The 16,262-nt window shown below is 34.6% G+C and overlaps 1 protein-coding gene across 14 annotated transcripts in view; it reads right to left on the bottom strand.

Annotated features, from left to right (window-relative positions):
* LOC130676524 (uncharacterized) overlaps positions 1-16,262 on the bottom strand; it is a 262,954-nt gene that overhangs the window by 125,199 nt on the left and 121,493 nt on the right. The gene's annotated exons all lie outside the window — the stretch shown is intronic.

The raw sequence follows: 16,262 nt of genomic DNA, 5'->3' as shown, positions 1-16,262 counted from the left end.
TCAAGAGAGAGCGAGTAGCAGATACGTCGTTCATGGCCGAGTACAGAAGCTCTAAACTGAACCCAAAGTAAATACATTAACCCTCCTCCAGGTTGTGGGGATTTGAGTGGTCTATATACATAATCAGATACAGTTGGCAATGGGTATTGTATCATATTACAATTACTAGATACATACAAGTTCTAAATGCAATACTATAGTATAGTATATCGAGTATGTAAGATGATAAAGGCATGCATGGAAAAAGTAAAGAAAAAAGGCTCAAACCGTAAATTCAATTAATGACAAATATTGAATTAAAATAAAATAATTTATATTAATAATTAATTTTGTTAACAAAGACATTTATAAAATCACATGAATTTAATTTGTTATCAAACACACATTTGGCTGTTTCCAATTTATACTACGTAGAGATAATTTACATTGATATTCTGTTTATGTACCGATTTTCTAGATAGTACATATAATGCCGATATATACGATGTATCAATTGATGACTCGATACATACGTACAATAATAAATTTTTCGATTGCCATTAAATCAATTTGCGATTTTGCACGCGAGGGAACATTGAATGGACCATCGTCCGCAATTTTAATCGTGTTATTACTGCCGCACCGTTAAACCAGTGTTCACATTTTTTTTTTTATTTTTTTTCTTTGCTTTGAAAAATATGTCCCTATCTATCTAAACGACGTCCAAGAGGTCTTGAAAAAAACTGTAGACTCTGTTAGATATTTCTTGAGAACAAAAGAGCTACGAGAAAATGGGGTAGGAAAATATCAACTCAAGAGAAAGAAAGAGGAAAGAAAGTAAAATAGATAAAGAGTATAAGAATTGAGAGTTATAAAAAGAAAAGTGAATTGCTATCAAGAGACATACATAGATACGAACCTATGTATATATATATACTAGTGGAATGGTGATACAGCGTTAATGGTGCAGTACCGAAGCCCGCACCTACAACCCCCATTACGATTTGCAATTACATTGCATTTCCCTGGTAAATGGATTGCCATGCTCGCGTTTGCCGGCTCGCGCGTTACGCGATTCCAGCGAGCAAGATCGCACGACGGGATTACACGCTGAGATTTATTGTACAGACGAAATAGATCCAAATGTAGAGGAACTATATCTTTATACTGCAACTCCTTCAATTTATTTTATTTAAGGTTTTTATATTCTCTTATATATTTATACACTACATCCTATAAAAAAGAGAGCTTTAAAGATAGCCGTTCTTAAAATTAATGCCGCAAGAATGAACACATTCCGTTCGAGGGCATTGAGAGTGTAATACATATAATAGTATCAAACTCGACTAGGAAATCGAAATTCAAGTACAATAAGTGTGACATATTATGGCTTAAGTGTACATGAACTCTTGTTGGGTTTCACGAGGAACTTAAATCCGTCGGTCCTCCCGCTTCGTGTACTGAGTAGTAGGTTTGAGCTAAATTAGATTAACGCAAATTACTGGACGCCATATTCTATACCAGTGGCTAGATTCCAGATACTCATGAAACGATTATATACTACGTTATACCCGTTAAACGTAAAGACCGTAAAGCGTAACGAAAAATTAGAGAGTAAAAAATAAAAAAATTGTAAAAAATGAGGATAGTAAAATCAATTACCTTGTGAAGATGAGAAATTTAATTCTGTTATATATGTATATATATATATAAAGTTATAAAAAGATAAATGTTTGGCCCGGGTAATAAATTATAAATTTTAATAGCTTTTTGTGAATAACAACTTGCTCGTGAATGTGTAATTAAACTTGGGTTCTACTATACGTACAAATAAGATAAGTATTATGACATATGTGTAATTAACTCAACCACTCTAGTACTCACTACCCTCATAAACTTTTTTAAAATAAAATGCGGCTGTTCTTTACATCTCTTTGTTATTCTACTTTATGTGCTGTCTCAAGTACCTTGTTTGTAAGAAAATAATCCTTTACCCGAGTATAATCCTCTGGGTATATTTTAAATCTTAAGTCATACTGAGAAAAATTACTGAGGATATTATATAGCAGTAAGAGGAAACCACATTAACGTTTTTGATTTTTATTTTTTAAATTCCGTAACTGTTTTTTTTAATTGGACTGTCACGTGTTGAATTATTTTTTACAATAGGAAAATGTTTGAGTAGTTGATGGATAAATAAAAATTTAATGAATGTGTTCAAGATGGACCTTACAGAATTAATCGATCGATATTAATTCAACTAGCGACTTATTTGCGTAGAACAGGAAATTCAATCAAGCGCTCCATTGACTCGTGGACACGATGAAGATGAGAAGGAATAGGAGAACAAAGTGAAGGACGATAATCGAGGTGTTATAGCATTTGTGAAAGCTAAATAACAGCAACAGAAACATTATTCTCATCACACTTTTATTTTATATCCCAATAGTTTGATTTATTATTATGATTCCTCTTTGAACTTAATACTTTATTATTCTTATAATACCCTCTTTACTTTACTCTTACTCTTTTTACTTTTCTCATAGCATTACTGCAGATTATAAGCAATATACCATCAGCTCATTCAATCGTCTGGTAATAAATCCGGTAATCCGACATTAATTCGATAGATCAGCCCGTTTGTTTTTTAAGCTACGGTAAATTTAATGAAAAAGTTTTGTACTCTGTCTTTAATAATTATAAATCATAATTTCAATTTTTTTAAATTATTATAGACAGAAAATTTAAAGACAAAGTTGTCTAGATATGCAGATAGTGTCCATTAATATGTCACTTTGTTATTAACGAAAAAAAAATCTAGAACCGGGAGAATCAACTGAGATAATTGTCGGTAGTGCCATTGGGAAGTGCGAATGAGAATATATGTATATAGAATATGAATCTACATAGTAGATATATATGTATATAAATTTGTGTGGGAGGTGGGACTGCAATTTGCGTAATTGAGCCGTGAATTATTTACATTGTCGGATGCGTCATACTTGCGCTTCAGTAATAACCGACGAGGCCGCTGTGCGAAAGGCGAGGGTCGGTGTTCCCTAGTTGACATTTCACACTGTACTATACTACCGCGACAGAGAAATGAGAGAAATTTCACATAGATTCATACGTTACAATACTACTTGAATATGCATATATATATCCATATATATATATACGCATATACTCTAGAGGCTAGAGAGAAATAGTTTAGTAAAAACGATAAAAATAAAAAATACAAGAGTAACTGAGAGAGATTTTAACAGACGCAAATAGACTGAATGTCGCGACAAGTTGGTGCCCACGAATGTTATGTCTCCAAATAGTTAAGGGAGAAACGGTCTCTCGTCGTTTCGTCTGTAACGCCTCGAGTCTGAATATGCAACGGATTTCCGAAACGCATAAGAAAGGAACCAAGGAGTTGTATCTCTATACACAGTATGCGAACAGGCAGATATTATATGTACATATTACAGTAGAAGGTATCAAGTTAAGAGTGAAATAATATGTATAGCGTATCACAAAACGATCATACTTTGTACCGGAAACTTGGTGGCATTTGTAAATAAAATTGCTTGGACCTTGTACAAGTAAATTTATAGCCATCTATAAAAAACGTATATCCATATATATTTGTAAATGTATAAAATAGGTATGTAGATACGTAAATAGACATGAACGTGAAGAGAACGGATGCTATGTTGGATAGACAATTATTGGTGACAATTTACTCTTTGACCCGTAGCTTTTATGCAACGAATTCGATACAGGAAATAAAGTGCTCTCGATAAATAGAAAAAAAAATAAAATGAAAATGTTTATCATGGTGTCATGTCTATCAACAAGATAATCGTCAAGCTTACAGCTTGTAGTATTTCATTTAAAAATGTAAACTGATATTTTCAGCCAATGAAAAACAACTAAAACGTTTTTATGCCATGTATTTAATTTGTGTATTTTTTTTTAAATGTATTACTCGTATGAATTTTAATGCCGATGTATAAATTTGATTGATTATTATATGTATTATGTGTCTAAGTATAGTACACTTTGTATTCTATTTAGTAAACTAAATGCGTTTGTCGATGGACTGTGACGAGGTCCTTTGAAAACATTTAGCGCACTACTTAGCGTAATTATGCGAGAACTACTACTCAAACCTCATCAGCCTCAACTCAACGTTTAAACCGCTTGTCGAGATACAGTAGGATGTTAGCTCACACAAGGCACGTTCTTGTCTTGCCACGATAGCACGACGACGACAACCGCGGCGAAGACGAACTTCGTACTACTACTACTACTACTACTACTACTACTACTATTACTACGTATGTTGGATGTGACACCCACGTAATACAAGTCTAGTCGTCGAAGCGAGAACAACAATCATCTCTGTTGTGTTGGCTCTGTCTAGCACGCACTTTCGGTCATGGAAATGCCACCTTGGTCATCGTGTCACAGGCGTGATTACAATGCCACTGAATAGTTGCCACCGGAAGCTACACCTCTGTCGTCCGATCGAGCATAGCCAGGGGTATTTTCACGCTCCAATGAGCCCGTTGAATCTACCAGCAAACATGCACACAACATGCTCCTATGGTCACGTTAGTCTACCTGATAAAATCGTTAAACTGATATACGAGTAATTAGAAATCGTATTTGATGTAAATTACAAATCAAATTAAATGTGTATTTGTATTTACGTATATATGTGTAGAAATACATATGTGTGTTTCATATCGATTTACATGGTTCAATTATTCACGGTAGCGAATAGAAGGTTTATTTTAAGACTCGTTTCGTGGAAAATATCTCCCCAGCGTTGACACACACGAGGGGAGTTAAAAAAAAGAAAAACAGAAAAAAAGCTCCGATTTATGAGTAAGTGGATGAGTTTAAGAGAGAAAAAAGTAGAGACAGGGTTAGTTCATTTGCAAGACCGATTGAATTAAGGGTTGGTACCGATCCTAAACAAAGAACAAATGTTTTTTTATAGACGACGAAAAACTTTTCGGATACTCTTGTCATTTAGAAGGAGAAAAAAAAGGGAACGAAATCGTCCAAATTTTTATTATTTTTTTTTTTTACTCTCTCTCCCATCGTTCTCTCTCGAGATTTTTCCCTTCTCTACATTGCCTCTAACTATTTTCCATGTTCACTGTTATTCCAGCGACGTTTTTTACGGGCACCCCGGCGATTCTCAACTTTTTTCATCAACTCTGTCGTGCTTTCGAATTTTAATTCTTTTTTTTTTTTAAATATATATATATTCAGTATATATGACTAACTATACATACGAGTATGTACTTTATCCATTGCTCACATGCCAGTGCAAGCGCACAGCTCATTCGATGTGTATATATAATACTTGAATTAAACCTCGAATACGAATGAAAAGAAGGGTGCTTGAGCGTGATTCGATATTGGAAAATAAAAAATTCCGAGAAAGTAGTGACAGTCATCATCGCAATGAATACGGGTTTTCATCTCCGGATCGATACCCTATTTCCTCTCGGTATATATAGCAACCACTCCTAGACCTTCGTCGATTAAATGCTTCGTGGACAGGATGACGGCTGTGGCGGCACGTCTTCTCTTCCCTATATCACGTGATGACAATCATAACTGGATATAACCGTGGCTTCTATTTATATGCATACATATTTTTGTATCAACATGTTTATTCAATCATGCTATAGAGAATTTCCAGATAAACGCGTCTGAAAATACTCAAGCAAATCCCAACATCAACATTCACAAAAAAAAAAAAATAAAAATGAATATAATTTTTTTTTTTAAATTGCAATAATTTATCGGCAATTTATTGCAGTCGAGAACGATTCGATTTTCATTTCGATTATTCATCAATGTTCCTCAATTTGCGACCTAACTCAATTTGCAATCCCGTCCACGTCAAGTGTATGCCCAGCGCACCCAGAGGGAAAACGAGTGTATATATAGATATTTATTTATATTTATATATGGTGTATATATATTGATAAATGGGATTCCCAGAAGTGCACAATTGTGACTAGAAAATACACCGGTTAAGTTTTCAAACAATCGCGTGGCAGGAACAGAGCACGGGAGTACGGGAGAACTAGCAGGTGAAATGCCAGCAGCGGCGCGGTGAGCCAGAGGATGCAGTCAGCTGACAAACATCCTAGTAGTGGGAAATGAAGGCAACACCGTCAGTGAAGAGATGGAGTACAGAGGACTACGATGAAGAGTAGGAGGAATAGGAACAGGACAGTTAATGGAAACCCATTGTTCGCTAATCAAATCATTCGCCCGTTGCATCAACGACCAACGGACACAGCAACACTAGTGCAGCAGTAAGAGATGAAAAAATCCAACCCTATAGAAATACAGGCAGTAACAATGAGAGTAAAGAGTCGAGGAGGATCGGAATAAACTCTGTATGCATCGGTACACACATACGAGCCAATGGATACTACTGTAATTATTGTCCCACTGTATTACCATTTCAAGTACCCTTACTATGCCCGATTGTTTATTTTTATTTTTATTTATTTATTCTTTTTTTTTTTTATGTCGGGGACTAGATGAAGAATATAAATCGTAACAAACGATAATTGCAATTGAACCAGCAGATATATAAGAAAAAAAATATATAATCAAACAAGTAAATCCTACTATAAAAATGGTGATTTATCGGCGCACGTGGGAAGTCTCGATAGATAGTCGTCTAGCTCTATTATAGTGGCAGACTAATACTCATATGTACAGACACATTGCCAGCATGATTTTCTCCTCTGTGTGTTCTATATTTTAGCCTGGAGACGATAATAAAATGTGTAGTCGAGTATGTAGTTGAATGAGCGATTACATATATACATATATATATATAGTCATATTGTAGATATATTGTAACGAATATTCAGTGGATAGATAAGTATAAATATGCAATGTATATGCACATGTTTATGTATATATGATGAGGTTTGATGGCGCGAGGTATACACGTGGTTTATACACTACAGTTTGAGCATTTTTGATTACTAAAAACTATACCTCTGGTTAACTATAAATTATCTGGCGGTATAAAATTAAAAAATAAAAGTAAAAGGAGGATAACTAACTGCTTCTAGAATTTCATTTCTCGAGTCGAGTATATCACGATTACGCGAGTCACGAGATAAATGTGATTTCAGTTTCTATTCGCTCTTTTTTTCTTCATACTGATGCTCTTTTCACCAGTTTAATATTTAAATTTAAAAATAATTAATATTAATAATTAAGTATACATTTAATAAAAATATTAACAAAAAATTATTTTCACTCAACTAAAAATTTTTAATTAAGAATATAATAACTTTTTGTCTTTAACTTTCTTTGCAGTAGTTTTTTTTACTCTATTTAAACTCAAAATGTACAATGAGCTCGTTGATTAAAATATTAATACTAAAGATCAAAAACGAAAGTAAAAAAAAAAAAAGTAATATAATAATTATAATTTTCAGGAAGAGAACAAAAGAAATGCTAAGTTGATATTTAATTTAATATCAGTAAAAATAATAGATAATAAAATATAATACTTAGTCAGTATTTGATTGTCTGCATAACTTGTAGACGTTATGGCGCCACGTTCAAGTATAATATATAAGTAATATAGGTACATAGTATAAATGGTATTGCAAGACGAGTAAACGAAACATTGTGTGCTCGGTGTGGCACACGAAGTAGAGTAAAAGCGAACGGCATATAATATTAGAGGCCACGACGACGACGACGATGCGATTCCCCTGAGCACGGGTTGATGACGCCGGTATATATACCAAGCAATAAGTACACACGGGAGAGGGTTAGAATTACGAGTCGCGCGCGTACGGATCGTCACTCCCTCCTGGCACGTGCGTGAGTAACCCGGGTACTCACGCATTAAGAGAAATATTATTAAGGGGGGTGAGAAAGATGGAACAAGAGTAAAGAAGGACGGCATGATATACATATACGTAATTGTAAGTCTAAGTACATACGTATATATACAATATATAAGAGACCAAGTAACTTGCCCTCATTTCCCGGAAGACTGTGTCTGCAATTTCGATACCTCACGCACATCGTGCGTGGCACCGTCACGTTTTATTACCCTACTGACTACCAATTTCAAGCATAATATCGCGGCAATCTAATTTTCAGAGTGTACATACACTACACAACGTGTGCACTGTACAATGTACACTATATTCTGTAGTTTCAATTCTCGCTGGTTTCAATATCTATATATCTATATTCTGTTATGACTCAGGACACGCAGCAGTCACTGCTCAGAATATTATTATGGATGTCGAGAAGCCGTATACAACAATGAGAAACATCAAACCAAAGACATAGAAAACAAGTGAGACAGATAGCAGAGAAAGAGATGTAGATGTATTTAAAATAAATTCTACTCTATGATAGCAGGAGAAAGCCTCTTAATTCGGTCATGGACATCATCTTAATGACCTCGTGACATTCGCATACTACTGACTCGACGTCGTCGTTAACTTTCGAGTTTCAGTGAAAGAATAAATAAAATTATATCCCTTAAAAACAACAATAGCAGCGTTGGCAAAACTTTGATATGTCATAAAAAATTAATAATGAAAAAATAAATAAATAAAGTATGTAATATAAACAAAAGTAAAGAGTAGAGTCGAGTGGAATGGAGTTGTATTGAGGCTACAGGACAATTGCTAAGAATATGGATGTCGTCCTCGAAACCTACTGAACTCTACTCTCTCATTCGGCACTAAACAACACAATATATACATATACATATATATGTACAAAGAAGACAAAATAACGTAACGTTTTTCTCGGTTGGATGACGTCGCAGTCGTCTGGAGCAGCATAAAATAAATGGGCAAGCATCGCGACTGCGTGGCCATACCAGTCACCCTAAAGCTCTGCAGAATAGCTGCTCTTGGTTCCGCCAGCTTTATTACGTGTCCTCTACCTACATACTCTCTTGCAAAAGAGCCCCTGCGGGACTTCTCGAGTTACCGCTGACGGTGTAAACAACCAGTCGAGAAGAAGGAGACGAGGGGCAAGAGTATGCCAAGCTTGCTGACAATATAACTATTGTGGATCTTGTGAAAATGGAAAGAGTTTTGTTGTGCTCTGTTGATACCAAGCGCTAAATTACACCAACAGTTATAACGCTATACTATTTATTATTTACGTTCATGCTTGGATTCCTGTACACACTAAATAATATATGATATATAGCATTACTTAAAAAAAAATATTTTTTAATTTTATTTGGGTTAAACGGATAATATAATAAATTGTTGTTTAATTTATGGTACTCCTCATTGTATATATTATTTATGTGAGTTGAGATTATTATTACTGGTTAAAACGAGATTTTTCGATTTCTTAATGTCGCTTTTGGTAGGGGAGCGGATGGAAGAAAGCAAAAAAGATAAGATGCGCGTGCATGGTAACCGCTGCTGCTCCTGCACGGCAGCATCCAACAGCACTTTGGAACTCGAAGGTCACATAGCCGAGATGAGAGTCAAGACCGGTTCCCCAGCTTGGAAGAACTCTATCTTTCTCTTACTTTCTTTCTCCAATTTATATATTTTAATCTTTTTTTTTTTTTTTTGTTATACCGACTTCATTTTTATCTATCGTATTCTCAGTGACGCTTCGCTTGCAGAGAGTGGATACTCCTGCTGAGGGATTGAGCAAAAATGCGAGACATCGAAGGAAAGTGAATTGAAAATCCTAGCAAACGTTTTTTTTTACTTATAAGTAGAAGATTTTTATGTAAGAAATGAATAAAAAAGTAACGAAAGTCAATGAAGAATAAGGGAAATGAAGAGACGATTGCAAGACTCACTAGTCAATATGATTTTACAATTCAACCGTACAATGTTAAAACTCTTGATATACATTTATTGAAAGCTCACAGCTTATGTCATTTCTATCATTGTCTGAGAATTGAAACTTTACTACAAGTAATGAAGAAAAGTATTATTATTAAAGACTCAAGACAGGATTTTTAATACGACAGTTGACAACTTTGTGACAACTGCAGTTTGTATTAAAATAAAAATATTTTTCTTACTAATCATCAATATAAAAAAAAATAACCTGACATTTATTAATAAAAAATGTATAATAAGACATCAACATCAGCTCAATTACTTTACGATGATTAATAATTTTAAAAAATATACAATAATTTGTATTAAAAAAAAAATATATATATATTTTTATATCATGTAGATTTACTCGGTAATTATTCTCTGATGTCAAGTCATTAACACCAGAATATATAGGAACATTAGTGAGCGGATATTAATTTGAAATACGACGGAGCAACGATGGCCTCGACGCCGTGGGCGATATTATATGACCGTCTGACTTAGTGCAGTCTCTTTTCCACTGTCTGCAGCTAAATGTACAAAAGAAACGATCGGGTCATAAAAATTTATTGAAATAATAACAATTAAATAAAATATTTAAATAATGAAAAAAAATGTTTATAAAAAGTTATTGTTTTGGTAATGTAGAAAATAAAGAATCGAACGACTGTAATAATATCGCGGAATAACGAACAGAACGGCGAAAAAAAACCGAGCGAAAAAAACAGAACAGCGAGAGAATGTTGGAATAACGAAAAAAAACGAAAGAAACAAAAAAAAAGTGAGAAGTGGAAGGGACGCGTCTAACGACAATGCGAGCATAGTTTCTATGAACAATGCTCTCATTATGTGGATGTAGGTGTGCCGCGTAGAAAAGCATGAGCTATCCAATGCGCGCAATGCGTACAATGGTGCTAAGCAACGTCCATATGTCCCTCAACGTTTTCCTCTTTGTCTCATTTCCTCTTCTACCAGTACTCTGAGTAAAAGCCCAGGCTTTGGCTTTAACGATAAAGACTCTATGTATATGTATATATATTTGCTGGTGCAGTAGGAGCATCATCGACTCGACAGAACAGCAGCAGTGGTTCTTCTATCAGTCACTTCGCTAATTGTCGTCCGCCTACTCTTTTCTCCGACTCTTATCTCTCTTTTTTATCTTTTCGCTCTATCTCATTCGTTCCCTCAGGTACGTAATCCCCAGTGAGCAATCCAATATGTTAGATATCCAACGCAGCCAGAAACCCAGACTTTTCATTGAGTGAAAAGAAGGAAAAGGTAAAAAGTAAAAGGGAAAAAATTAGTAAATGGGGAACCAGTAAAAACAAAGAGACTGAGTCGTAGGAAGAAATCTATGGGTTTTATTTACTTTTTTTTTATTCTTTGTTTTAATTGACGCACACTCAGCCCAACCAAGATACTCCAGGTGACTTCATGTGGAGGCGTGTGGCAAAAGGAAAAAAATAAGTAAAAAAACAAGGAAATAAAAGGGTAAAATGGAGAAAAAAAATAAGATGACGAAGAAACCAGAGTAAGGGCTTTTCTCTGACATCTAGTCCAAAACGATTTCAAGCCAACGAAGCCACCCTCTTGTCCCAGAAAACAAAAGAGCAGCGGCTGTTGCTCGCCCTCTACTCTCTTCCGCCTTTCTCGTTCTTGCCTTAGCTTACCCATCTCTTCTATTCTTCTATACAACTTGCTCATTTTTTTCCCCTTTATTTTATATTTTTACGTCAACGTTCTCTTGTTCCGCTTGTCTCGCGAATCTTTCGTAATATCGATTATTCTTTGACAAAACCAACAGACCAGTTGAGCTTTTAATTCTCCCTGGTCACGTCCCCAGTGTGTGCCTTAGTTTTAAGAACGAAAAGAGTAAAAGAGCGTACCTTAAAAAGTACCGTTTTAAATAAAAAGAGTATCATGATTGTAGTTCTCAATTCTCTGTCGGATTAATGTCCCATGAGCAACTCTTTTGCTCTTCACTTGATGGCCACTATACCCCTAACCCGCACATCGAGATTTTAAAATAAACGTTGCGACTTTGCAATTCATTCAGCTGGGAAAACTTTATACTCCAGAGACAACACCATTTTTTTTTCTCTTTTATTTTTGCTCTCGTTTCCGTAACCACGATCTGGAAACCACTGAAGATCAAATTACTAAAAATTTCCGCAACCTATAGCATTTTTACTTTTTTTTATTTTTTTTACTCCGATACAAATCTATGCCATCATCTCGACTTTATAAGAAAACGATTTTATATATATATATATAATATATAAAACTGCTGGTGGTGCACCTACGTGTCCTCAGTGTATCATTCGGATAAAAATACCAATATGAAATCCGAGGTAAGCCGATTCTTCAATACTCGAAGTAACTCGATCGTCACTTGCAATCTCTAATTTCGCGATGTGGTACACATTGAGATAAAAAAATATATAAATAAATATATGAAACATATATATACAAATAAATCCCAGTCAGAGAGCTTGTATATAAACTAAATATAAATATAAAAAAAAATTTCTCAATCTTTTTTTCGTAAATTATCATCGCAGCTTCAGAAAGAATAAAAAACTTAAATACCAAAGTATAATGAGAGACGACTTTTCAAAGTCAGAAAATAAATAAATAAAATTAAATTCAAATATAAAAAAGAAGATAGAAAAAAAAAAAAAGCAGATTCGTGTATCCTCTGGTCCCGTAGCGTAACAACGTGCAGACTCTGATATGCAAATGCATACGACTGCGGTTGAATTTTATCCGAGTAATCTGCCGGGTATAATTCGAAAATTCAACCGGGTCCCTGATGTGTGTTGCACCAGTGCACCTATACTGTACCTACTCTACTGTATGTATGTGTGTTGTACCAACGATGCACAAGAGGTAGAATTGCACAGGGGAGTGCACAGTAATTAATGCATTGTTAATCTACTATCTCTCACCATACGGCAACCAAAAGTGTGAGGATGAGTGAAACAAAATGAGTGAAAAATTATATGAAATTGCTGAAAGTAACTATGATAAAATGCGAGTAATCAACAGCCGCGAGTCTTTTTTTTTTTTTTTTTTTTTGAGATTTCATGCTTCCTAGTTTTCTACATTTTTTTTATCAAGTATTTTACGTTTAGTTGATAACTGGATTTAAATATTATTCCAAATTATAAAGTGGGAATAAATTAATGAGCATAGAAAAATATATGGATGAGTATTTGAGAAAAAAAAATATCAAGGTATAAATCAACGATGAACAGGTTGATTATTTGAGAGTGTTGAAGATAAAAAAATCAAACAGGTGCTTAGAAAAAAGCGAAAACGGTACATCATGTTGCTTAAACGATTATAGTTATTAAATATTACGACTTCACCTCTAGTGAGTTTAAAAATGTAATTTTTAAATTCAACTCCCGGCAACTACCGAGCACGACTACTACAGACTGTGATGTTGCGCTCTTGCTAAACTCCCTGGAACTAAAGTTAGTAAAACCTCAGCAAAGTATGCACATCAAGTATAAGAGATTGCGATGAATATTACAGAAAGTCCATTTCAGAAATCCAATACTCTTCAACATTCGAGTTTAAAATTTAAATTTAATTAAATTAAGTCTAAAGTTTATACTCTTGTCGAGATCTTTAAAACATTTCTTGCAAGTATTTGTGCTCAGTTTTGTTTTTTTTTTATTATTTTTATTTTCGTTATTTTAACAAGCATTTTATTTTTTATTTTTAACAACCAGTCATCGGCTGTAGCTCTTATATTTGATGAGTCATCTTAAGGAAAGTTGTGTATTACGCAAAATTCACGATATCTATCTATACACTACTACCATACTCATAAATTATATCGTATGTCTTTCTCCCTCTTTCATTCTCTTTCTATATATATATATATATATATATTTATTTATTTATATATAGACAGAAAGGACATTAACTGTTGTAAGTTTCATACAGATGATGAAGCTGCTGCACAAGGCAAGCAAGTAAAGTAAAGTAAAGAGAATCGAGAGACAATAAACTCTGTATAAGCAAATAGGGTCGAGTGGTGGTTCGTGGTTCTTCTCTTTCGTTCGTTCCATCGCGACACAGCGAATGCGCTTGCGGCATATATAGGAAGCGAAGCATCTAAATAAGGTCGAGATTATAGTACCAAGAGATGTGATGGTAGTAGTAGTAGTAGTAGTAGTCACTGTACAGTAACTGAAGCAGTAAAAGTAGTAGTAGTTGTAGTAGTGATGATGGGAGTATGGTAGTAGTTAGGAACCATCCTTGACTCCCTCTTAACAACAACCGTACGAGTCAAGTAAAGGGAGAATGGAAAGCAAGAGAACTTGTTTGGCCGACGAAAACGAACGCACGTCTATACATTATGTATGCGTTGCTCCAGCGAATATATATATGTACGGTACCAACGATAGGGTAGATAGAATGAGAGTAAGAGAGACGGATAAATTCGTACTTGAGTGCCTGAGTTAAATACAGCTCCAGCAAATGTATTTGCCGCTTTCCATAGCACCCTTGCTTTTTGCATATCCGTAATTAACGCGCCACTTGTGCATCCAAATTACTGTATATATGTATTGATATATATGCATACAAACAGACCAAACAGTGAGAGCCGTCGACTGTAGACCAGCACACAACAGAAAAACATCCATTTAATACTTGAAACTAATTATCTTAATTATTTAGCTTAGTCATCATTAGAGCAGTTTCTGTTTACATACACGACGCCTTACTCTGTAACCGATATTGTAACTGAAAGTCTTTGTTGGGTCCTTTTTTTGACTGTAACTACAACTAACAGTACCTTTATTATTTAGTCCAGTAATTTAATCATAAACATTTCGATCGTTTTAGTTTTTAGTCTGTATCATATCCTCTGTTTGTGATGTTTATTATTTATATAATGTAGAAAGAGAAGAGAAGCGAAGAGAGATGATGATGATGATTCTATGAATATATCAGAAGATATCATATTTCAAGCCGGTATAGATGTGCTCATAAAATAACATAACGACAGTGTAGTGTTGGTCTGTTAGATAAAGAAAATACGTATGAATAAGAGTGAGGATAAAATAGATGAAAAGAGACATAGATATATAGGGTATGCATTGGATGTGAGACGTGTTTTTTATTCTTTACCGACCACCCAAACTATACAGTGAACTCTCATCTCAGGGCCTGAGGTTACACTCGGCGAATGGCTTACGAACAAATAACGCGTCTTTGCTATTATTAGGCTCTCTCTTTATCTCTATCTTACTCTCGTTTACTCAAACTTACTCTTTCTTATACACATACATTACATTATATACATTAGACTACTCTCACTCGTGGCGCGACGGGTTCTCTCGTAATGGCGGAAGTACTTTTTGACTGTTGCCTCCGCCTCCGGGCGACTAAACGGATCGCCGAGAATAGAGTTTCGTTGGTTGGAGAGGCGTGTTTTCAAAGCTTTTTTTTTTTATTCTTATTAATAATATTATCATTATTATTATTTTTTCTTTTATTTATTAATATGCCTTATCATTGTGTCTCTCGTCATCTATTATACTTCTACAGCGTTTTGTGTGATATATCTCGGGTTATTTTTTATATCTTTTAATACCTAAAACTCAGTATCAATCTTAATACAGAATACAGACTCAAAACCTCTCGATTTATCTTAGATGCGGTTGGATATTATATAATACATATAATAATATCAAAGAGATTTATCAATCAGCCGGAGGCGCGAGAAAAATTTTTTTTTCTTTTTTGTACCACAACGTAACACTCTGCGAGCCCCGAGGGTATTTTATTTTAAAATAAAATTTAAAAACCAATTAAAACGTTACATAAAATATGAGAATGAAGTGAGTGCATGTGTGTGAAAGATATTAAGATATCGTTTTTTTTTATTAGCAAATGGAGGTGAGAGAAATTCAATAGGGTTCAATGTACCCCAAAATCGATAACACATGACGGCATATAGACATACCATACTGACCATGGAATGCCATTTGCGTGCCTCTACTATCCCCTTAACATCTCTCTTTCTCTGTTAGTCTCTCTATTGGTTGGTTGTAATGTCACTCCTGTTCTACTCCTCCAACCCTCTTTGCCGTTCCTCATAGACCATTCTATTACGCAGAGACAAGCACACCGACTAATGTCGTCCGGCCGTAAATTACCTACGACGCCGATAGATTGTACCACTCGTGTCCTTGATTCCCCGGTGAATCTCAACAGTAAATTGTCTCTAGACAATCATTGTTATTTAACTCTTTTTATTTTACTTCAATCACTTTTTTTCTCGTCGTAATTACTTTATTTTTCAAAATTGACTCTCATTACGATACAATAATGATAATAATCAATATAACAATCGTTGGATTTTGGTTTCAACAAATAAAT

The sequence above is a fragment of the Microplitis mediator genome, chromosome 10 (genome assembly GCF_029852145.1).
Source record: "Microplitis mediator isolate UGA2020A chromosome 10, iyMicMedi2.1, whole genome shotgun sequence".
NCBI classification, from domain to species: Eukaryota; Metazoa; Arthropoda; class Insecta; order Hymenoptera; family Braconidae; genus Microplitis; species Microplitis mediator.
The sequence above is the reverse complement of the archived record's forward strand: the minus strand, read 5'-3'. Positions and strand labels throughout refer to the sequence as shown.